Here is a 7,517-nt window from a genome sequence, read left to right as displayed (position 1 = left end):
GAAAGAGGACGCCTGCTGTAAATGGCACAGAAAATTACCTGCATTTTTCAGAGCTTCTCTTGCACTTAAATCAGAAAAAAACCAGTCTCTTCAATTGTCTCTTCAATTATCTGCTCCATTCCTGTCCAAAGGACTTCTCATGTGCTTGAGTTACAGTACACAAGCCTGAGACACATGATACAAGCAGCTGCCAGGCCAACTGCTCTGATGATAATTGAGCCAGTTTTACATAGTTTTGTGCATCATACCACATCGCATCTGACTCTTAGTCACCCTCTTACCAACTGCTTCTTGTCAGTTTTCTCCAGGAAACTGACTTTATCAGTGTAATTTGCAAGAAACCCTCCTGATCCCAGCTGGGGAAGTAATAATCTCCCTCACCTCTCTTCCACTGCTTTCTTCAGGGCTTTAAGTTGTGCAGCAGGGCCAATTAGGAATTCAAACCAGGTAGAAAGTGAACATACAGTAGCAATAAGAGCCAGTGGCATGATTGATGATGCTTATACAAATACTTCTGGCTTGAAAAGCAGTATCTGGGTTTATTACAGAAGATGTGTCTAATTTCAAAAGGATCTTCTGGGGGGGGGGGGGGGAAAGAAGGGTTAGCAGCGAGTGCTACAGAAAGCAGCTTCCACAGTTTATTCCAGCCCCAAAATATCAACCAATTAGTAAGAGCAAAGCATGAGAGGACTAACAAGAGCCTTTCCTTATACTGATCTTCCTGCACATTTACTGAAATAGGGATGAGACTTTTTTTTTTGTGTGTGTGAGCTTCCCAACAGTCAGAATTGCATTCATCTATGTAAGGTTTTAAACTTAGGTTGTTACAGATATAAGGAATAATGGCTTAAAATTATGAAAACTTGAGTAGCTATTAGCCACAGTAAAAAAGCAAATACTGAATTTCCCACTGATTCAAATGGATTTGTGCAATTTTTTTAGAAAACAAGATTTTCATACGTCAGTCTCTGATTTTTACAAACATCTGCTAGTGATGCTCATCTGTGTCTGTGCATTTGTGCACAGCTTCGACTCATTTAAGCCAAAACCTCTCATTCCCCGCCTGTTTTTCCTCATCAATCAATGGCCCTTCAGTACAGTCCTGGCACATCCCCTTCTGCCAGCCCCGGCAGGAAGGGAACAGAAATCCTATGGAAAGACATTGACCCAGATTTACCCTGGAAGCCTCCAAGCCCAGGAGCAACAGATGAATGCAGGGCGGGCATCAAGAAGGCGTGCGGCCCTGCCAGCTCTCCAGCGATGTGGGTGATGAGCGAGTGGATGTTTGGATATCCGCCAGTCTGGGCTGCTGTGCATCCACAAATGCAAAGGGACACTGTGTCCCATGCGCAGCAAGCCTGGTGCATTGGGATGCGTTAGCCTCCTTCCAAATGTGCAGAGGCTATTCTGAGCAACTCATTTAAAACGCTCTTTTGAACCTAACGGAGTTGTTAGGGTTGTGTGTGCAGGCTGTAACAGGACTGGAAGAGCCCCAGAGGGTTCAGGGTGAGTGCACGGGCATGGAAGAGCGATTAAGACAGGACAGGGGAGCTAGAGGCCTCCTCTAACTCTTGGCACAGAGGCGAGTATTTGCACAACTCAACCTGAGGCATTTAAATGAGGTGTCTAATTTAGGACTGTGGTCTCCAGAGGCCCTTGTATATTCACTGGAGAGAGGCAGGCTTTCGTGCGGGGTGATCCGCAGCAGAGCCCATGTTACGTGGGAGAGGAGCTCATCCAGCAACTGCAGAGGGAGCCATGGTAGTTTGGGCTCTTCACTTGCCCAAGTGCACAGAGTTAAATGCTGTGCCCAGCACATCTATCCAAGAGGGAAAAGCCAAAGGACTTGTGTGTTTAAACAGATGTCTGGATGGGACAGGACATCCCTGGCCCTAGATACAAGACCCTGAACATTCAGTGGGCTGTATCCTTGTGATCCAACAAGAATCACCTCCCTCTGGTCATATCGGCAGGACTGCTGCTCCTGCCATTGTTCTAGCTGTTGCCAGCAGTATGAAGCATGATTTCCCTTTATCCAGGTGTCTGAATCATACCAGGATGCGGCTGGCACCCACTGCCATCGGTCTGTGTGCGGTGCCATGGGAGCATGGCTCAGAGGTGGGAGTATCGTCCCTCTGAGTAACATCATGGTAAAACATCCCACCTCGCTGAAAGCTTTTGCTCCTTTGGGGACTACTATATCATTGCCTTTAAAGTGGGGGCTACCTTTAGCATCAGTAGAGCTCTTCAAGTAGGTTTAGGGTTTTCAGGGTGCTAGCTGCTCTTTTATTTTGTACATACTGAGTGAGCTACAGTCAGATGGGTAATCACTGATGCTTCATTTAAGGCACTGTTGCATGTCACAATTCATTAAAAAGCCCCAGGGAATGAGAATGAGGTTTTTATTTTAAAAGCTATAATCTCTAGGACGCACACAATGTTCTCTGGCAACCCAGATTTGTCACAGCCGGCTGCTATAAAGCGCCATTCTCTGCTGTAAGCCATCTTCAATGCATTGTCATTATAATTGACAACAGATTTTTTTTTTCAAGTGACACTCGAGGAGGATTGGAGAATGACAGCACATGACTGAGTAAAATTATAGTTAGGGAAACATGGGAAGAGCCAACTCTTCCCAGAGAGCTTGTGGCTGTTAGGCAGGATTTTCTTTTTTATGTCTGAAACGGGATTAAGCCAAAAGGCTCATGGATTTACTGCCATTTATACTTTGGTCCTTTATAAAAACAAGTAAACGAGTGTCTATTTTGAATACACTGGATTAAGATCTGACCTCACATTTTGCAGGATTTGGGCACTGAGGCAGTGCCTGGTGTGCATAAGGGGTTCAGGGAGGCTGGGGAGAGCTGCCCACATTGCTGCCCTGAGCTCTCCAGGGGGATTGGACTAGATGATCTTTTGAGGTCCCTTCCAATCCCTAACGTTCTGTGATTCTGTGATTCTCCAGCACTGTCCTGAATGAGCCCCTTGGGCTTGCTGGGACCTGCCCAGCTTGCAGGCTGCTGCATGACATGCACCGGGGGGGTGTCTCCGAATTGGTTTTCGGCGTTTAAACAATCTCTCATGTTTCAGGCGAGCAGTGTTAAGCTTTTCTTTGTCTAATTACTGCCTCCCCTCCACCTATAAGGTCCAACTGACCCAGACTCTTCTTTGCTCAGATGAAACCCGTATTTAGGTGCAACCTTACAGGCATAGCCCTGAGCAGGAAGGAAGACTGCATTCAAGAAGGCTTCAGCAAATAAAAAAACATTAAATGCCAGTAAGTCTTAAAGAGATGGAGAGTCAGTGGCAAAAACTGCAACAGAGAATGATCCAGAAAGGTGATGCAATGAAGAAATACTGGCTATGGTGGATAAAAAGGAAGGAAGATAGAAAGGTAGTGTTGAAGGAGTAAAGGCAATGGAGAAAGAAGGGCAGAAAAAGAGAAGGAAAATAAGAAAGGAAAAATTATCTGAGTGCTGGTCTGTGGAGAGCTGGTTTACTCTTGTAAACTGCGAAGTACAGACACTCTGCTTGAAAGTAACCTGCACCAGAGGTGCAAAAGCAATTTTTCTATGCAATGCATGCATTTGGTGAGCACTCTGGATTATGTTGAATTGGCCTGCCGTAAGTCTCTTAAGTATAACAGACTATACACTTAGCTGCAATGGTATTATGAGGATAGCAGGTCAGATGGACTACAGCCCCTCTGCAAACCAAGCCGCTTACTATACTGGCTCAGCAGATATTTGTGCTAGTTGTTAGAGATTAAATCCATCTCTTTCAGTTTCGTATGGCAAGAACACAGGAAATGCTTGTTAGTAGGCTACCTCTGCATGTCACTGTCATTTTTATGTGGTCTTGTATTGCTAACCCCAGTGAAGATGGGCTCCTTGAGTGAGCAGGGCATTGCAAAGTGAACAGAAAGGCAGGTAAATAAAAATAAACTTCTGTTTAAAAGAACTCACACCCATAAACTGACAAGTGATCAATTCACCTGCATAAGTATCTTTCTGCCCACTAGAAAGATGCTACCATATAGGACAGGCATAAATTATGTAGCAGAATTGAATGCTTTAGGAAGAGGTCATTTCTTAATTGAAATTGTCCAGTAAGAAGGATGGCAGTGAATTAAGGCGTGATTGCAGAGCTGCGTGCCTTTTGTACAAAGAAAGAAGCTGGTCACGGCTTTTCTGTCAAAATGATTACTGAATTGAAAATTATTGGTGAAGCTGGCATTTTCTGTGGCGTGTGTCCCCTTTCAGAAGCTTCACCAATAATTTTCTGTTGCTAGAAGCCTAAGCAGTGCAAGGTCTCAGCCACTTCTTCCCTTTGTGCTGTCTAACTGAATAATATCTGATTTCTATTTTGGCTTTCTTGATGAAAAGTCAATTATTTTTTTCTGCATTTCCCTCCATTGCCCTCTCCTGTCCTCTGCCTAAGAGGGGAAAAGCAGAGAAATAAAGCCGCTACAGAACACAGCCTCCCAGTACCTCTGAATGGACAATGTGCTTTAGCAGTGACTGAGGGCTCCTTTGAAACCAACAATAAAAGCATCTTTTCTGTCGAGGAGCACAAGGCTCACAGGGACAAGAGACTTTAATGACACCATTATCTTTCAGGCAATTAGGACTCACTGGCACAACCCAGAATTGGTACAGGCACTGTTTCGATTGCACTGCAATGGCTTAGTGAAACCTCGACTGCTGAGACTTGGGAACATCATAAATCACTTTTAATCTCAAACCACCATGGACAAAACTGTACTAACGCAGGCATAATCGGAATTCACTGGAATGTTTTTTATTTTAAAAACATATGCCCAGGAACAGAGGCCTCCCCTCCTCTCCCCACATACACGAGTTGTTTAACGTTTATTCTCCTGTTTCTCTCCTCATGTGTTTGTGAAAAAGGGGTTTGCCCCTGCCAGCTGCGTGTGTGTTTGTTGTGCATTGTGGCTTATATTTTAATGACATACCCTAAGCGTCTTACGCTCAAACGAATGTACATTTAACTGTCTGTGTGTTCGTGCCGGTTTATAAGGTACAGGGTCAGCCAGCTTATCCCCTGGCATCTCTGCAAGGGCACTGTCCAAGAATTTTAATGGAGCTTTCAAAAGCCTCCCGTTATGCAAGGTGCCCTTAATGGAGACTCCTCTTGCCTCTTAAAGGTCCCTCTTGTTGCCAGACACAATAAAACGCAAGCCATAATCTCTGCAGAGGGTGCCCAGATTTTTTCATGTCGCAGTGTGTAGCTGGGATGCAAAGCGCAGCTCCCTCCACCCTCCTGCCACAACCAAGGGGATTCATTTCATTACTTTGGAAAGCCATTTTGGAGGGAAAGGAGGTTATGTAGGTCACCGATTTATCCCTGCTGCCTTGCAAAAGGAATTAATTATGAAATTTCACTTTAATTAATGGGATGCATCAGCTTTTAATAGTATTTCATCAGGACATCTGGTAAAAGCACATTAGCTACAGTTTAATGTTAAGACATAATTGGACAGAACTCCTGTTGGTGGAGCTTGGCTTTTGCAATATGTTTTACTTCTGCTTCTCCTGCAAGCTGCCCATTAAACGAATTGTGGGACTCCCTCATCAGAAGGTGATGAAGCCTGATCCAAAGCCTGTTTGACTTTGATGACAGAAAGGCTCCAGTTAACATTGGCTCTGAAGTGGGTCTCTGAGGAACAAACCCAACATCCATCCTGTATTTACATGCCAGGTACGTCCGGTACCGCCTCTGATCTATGATCCTGAATATAAAGTAACAACTCTGGTGTTTTGTTCCAGTTGTGTTTGAAAAGCCATGGTCAAATGGTCTTTATAAACCATTTTCTTTTGGCTTAAGTTAGAGCTTTTTCTTGTTCTAATTTTATCTCTGCATAATGATGTTTTTTAATACTTATTTGATTATCTGCCCAAATTAATGCCAGCGCAGCAAACAGCCGTATTAAATATTCACATCCAAATGGGATTTTCTCAGTCCTTTGTTTTACAATGATCTCCTAGAGTATAAATTGAACTCTCGAAAGGTTTTATTTACTCAGTAAGTACTAGGTCATGATTCTTTAAGTCTAACTAACAGGCTAAAGAGTCTTTGGGAGACTAATATATTTAGAAAGTCTGTGAACTGTTTGAAAGCTTCTGCTTGATTTGAGGCTGCCACCTCCACTTCTTTTCTTTTTTTGGGTGTTTGAATAGCCAATAATAGTTCTAATAAAAAACATATCCCACTAATGCAAGTGCAGATTTCTTAGTTTCTCTTTTACACTCTCCCCTTTCGGCGATTTTGTCACCACTGTTTCTGGGGCAGTTCCAGACTTAAGTGAGAAGGGACACAAAGGACTAAAGCGTTAGAGAAACTTTTTCTGCTGTTTAGGTGTTCCTTGGGCTATTTTCTGCACCAGTAGGAAAAAGAAGGGGACAGGAAGGGTCTGGAAAAGTGTAGTATGCCCTTACCAAAAACCATAATCTCTGTATAAAACAACTAATCCTGATACCACATGAAAATACAAACAGTTCCTGTCCTTAGCTGGTCAACGCAGGGGATTCATGTCTAGGAAATGGCCAGATTGCCCCAAAGAGATGCTAAAACCCTACTAGTGACACAGCTTGGCAGCAAATTTGACCCTGTCCTTGAAGCTGCTCCATGCAGTTGATGGAGTCCAAGCCCACACCAACAAATTCAGAGCACCAGCCTCTCTCCAAGGAGGAGCACCAGCTCTGTCCCACCTTTGCAGAGCCTGTGGTAAAAGGCTGTTGCAGAGAAGAGGCAGCCAGGAGTAAAAGATGGTGTGCTATAGCCAAACTGGCTCTCCAGTGATTTTGCAATGCTACAGGTGCCATAGTAGTCAAAGCAAGAGGAAACCCAACTGAGACCATTGCTAGGGTTGAATAAGCCTGTGGTTTGGTACTAGCTGACAATAAAATGTAAGAAACATAGGTAGCCTTCCCCACATTAGCATTGGTCGGGCCGATGCTAACTCTGGCCCAATAAGCAGAAGTAGTTTGTTCAGCACAGGCATCTGTGCCTTCTTTATATGACCGGTTCTGAAGGTTCTCTGGTTGCTAAGAGGAGCAGCCACACTGGCATTAGATAGCATAATTTCTTTGTTGTTGCCTTAGGACAACATTACCAAAGGACCTGTCATTTAAAAAAATAAGCATTAGCCTCTGCCCCTCGGAAATTTGAAACAGCAACCCAGCTGTGGGCTCACACGGCTTATGCTTGGTGCTCATAGATTTGTCTCCCAGGGCAGCTCAATGCTGATACAGTCACTGGTACCGGGGACTCCATGGGATAAGCGGGATTAAAGCTTTTGTTCTGTAAGAAAAACAAAAGCAGTCATGTAAATAAGTTCAAAAGCATTTTACAAAGAGTATTTTTTTTCCTAAATGAAGTAGAACGTATGACCTTTTCCATTTTTATTTTATCTCTGTGATCAGCTGAATCCCAAATTAGGAAGGAGATGGATTGTTTAGGGAAAAAAAATCAATTTAAAATACTGGGAAACATGC

Source organism: Mesitornis unicolor, unplaced genomic scaffold (genome assembly GCF_000695765.1).
Source record: "Mesitornis unicolor isolate BGI_N332 unplaced genomic scaffold, ASM69576v1 scaffold44307, whole genome shotgun sequence".
Lineage (NCBI taxonomy): Eukaryota > Metazoa > Chordata > Aves > Mesitornithiformes > Mesitornithidae > Mesitornis > Mesitornis unicolor.
Note: the sequence above shows the minus strand (reverse complement) of the source record.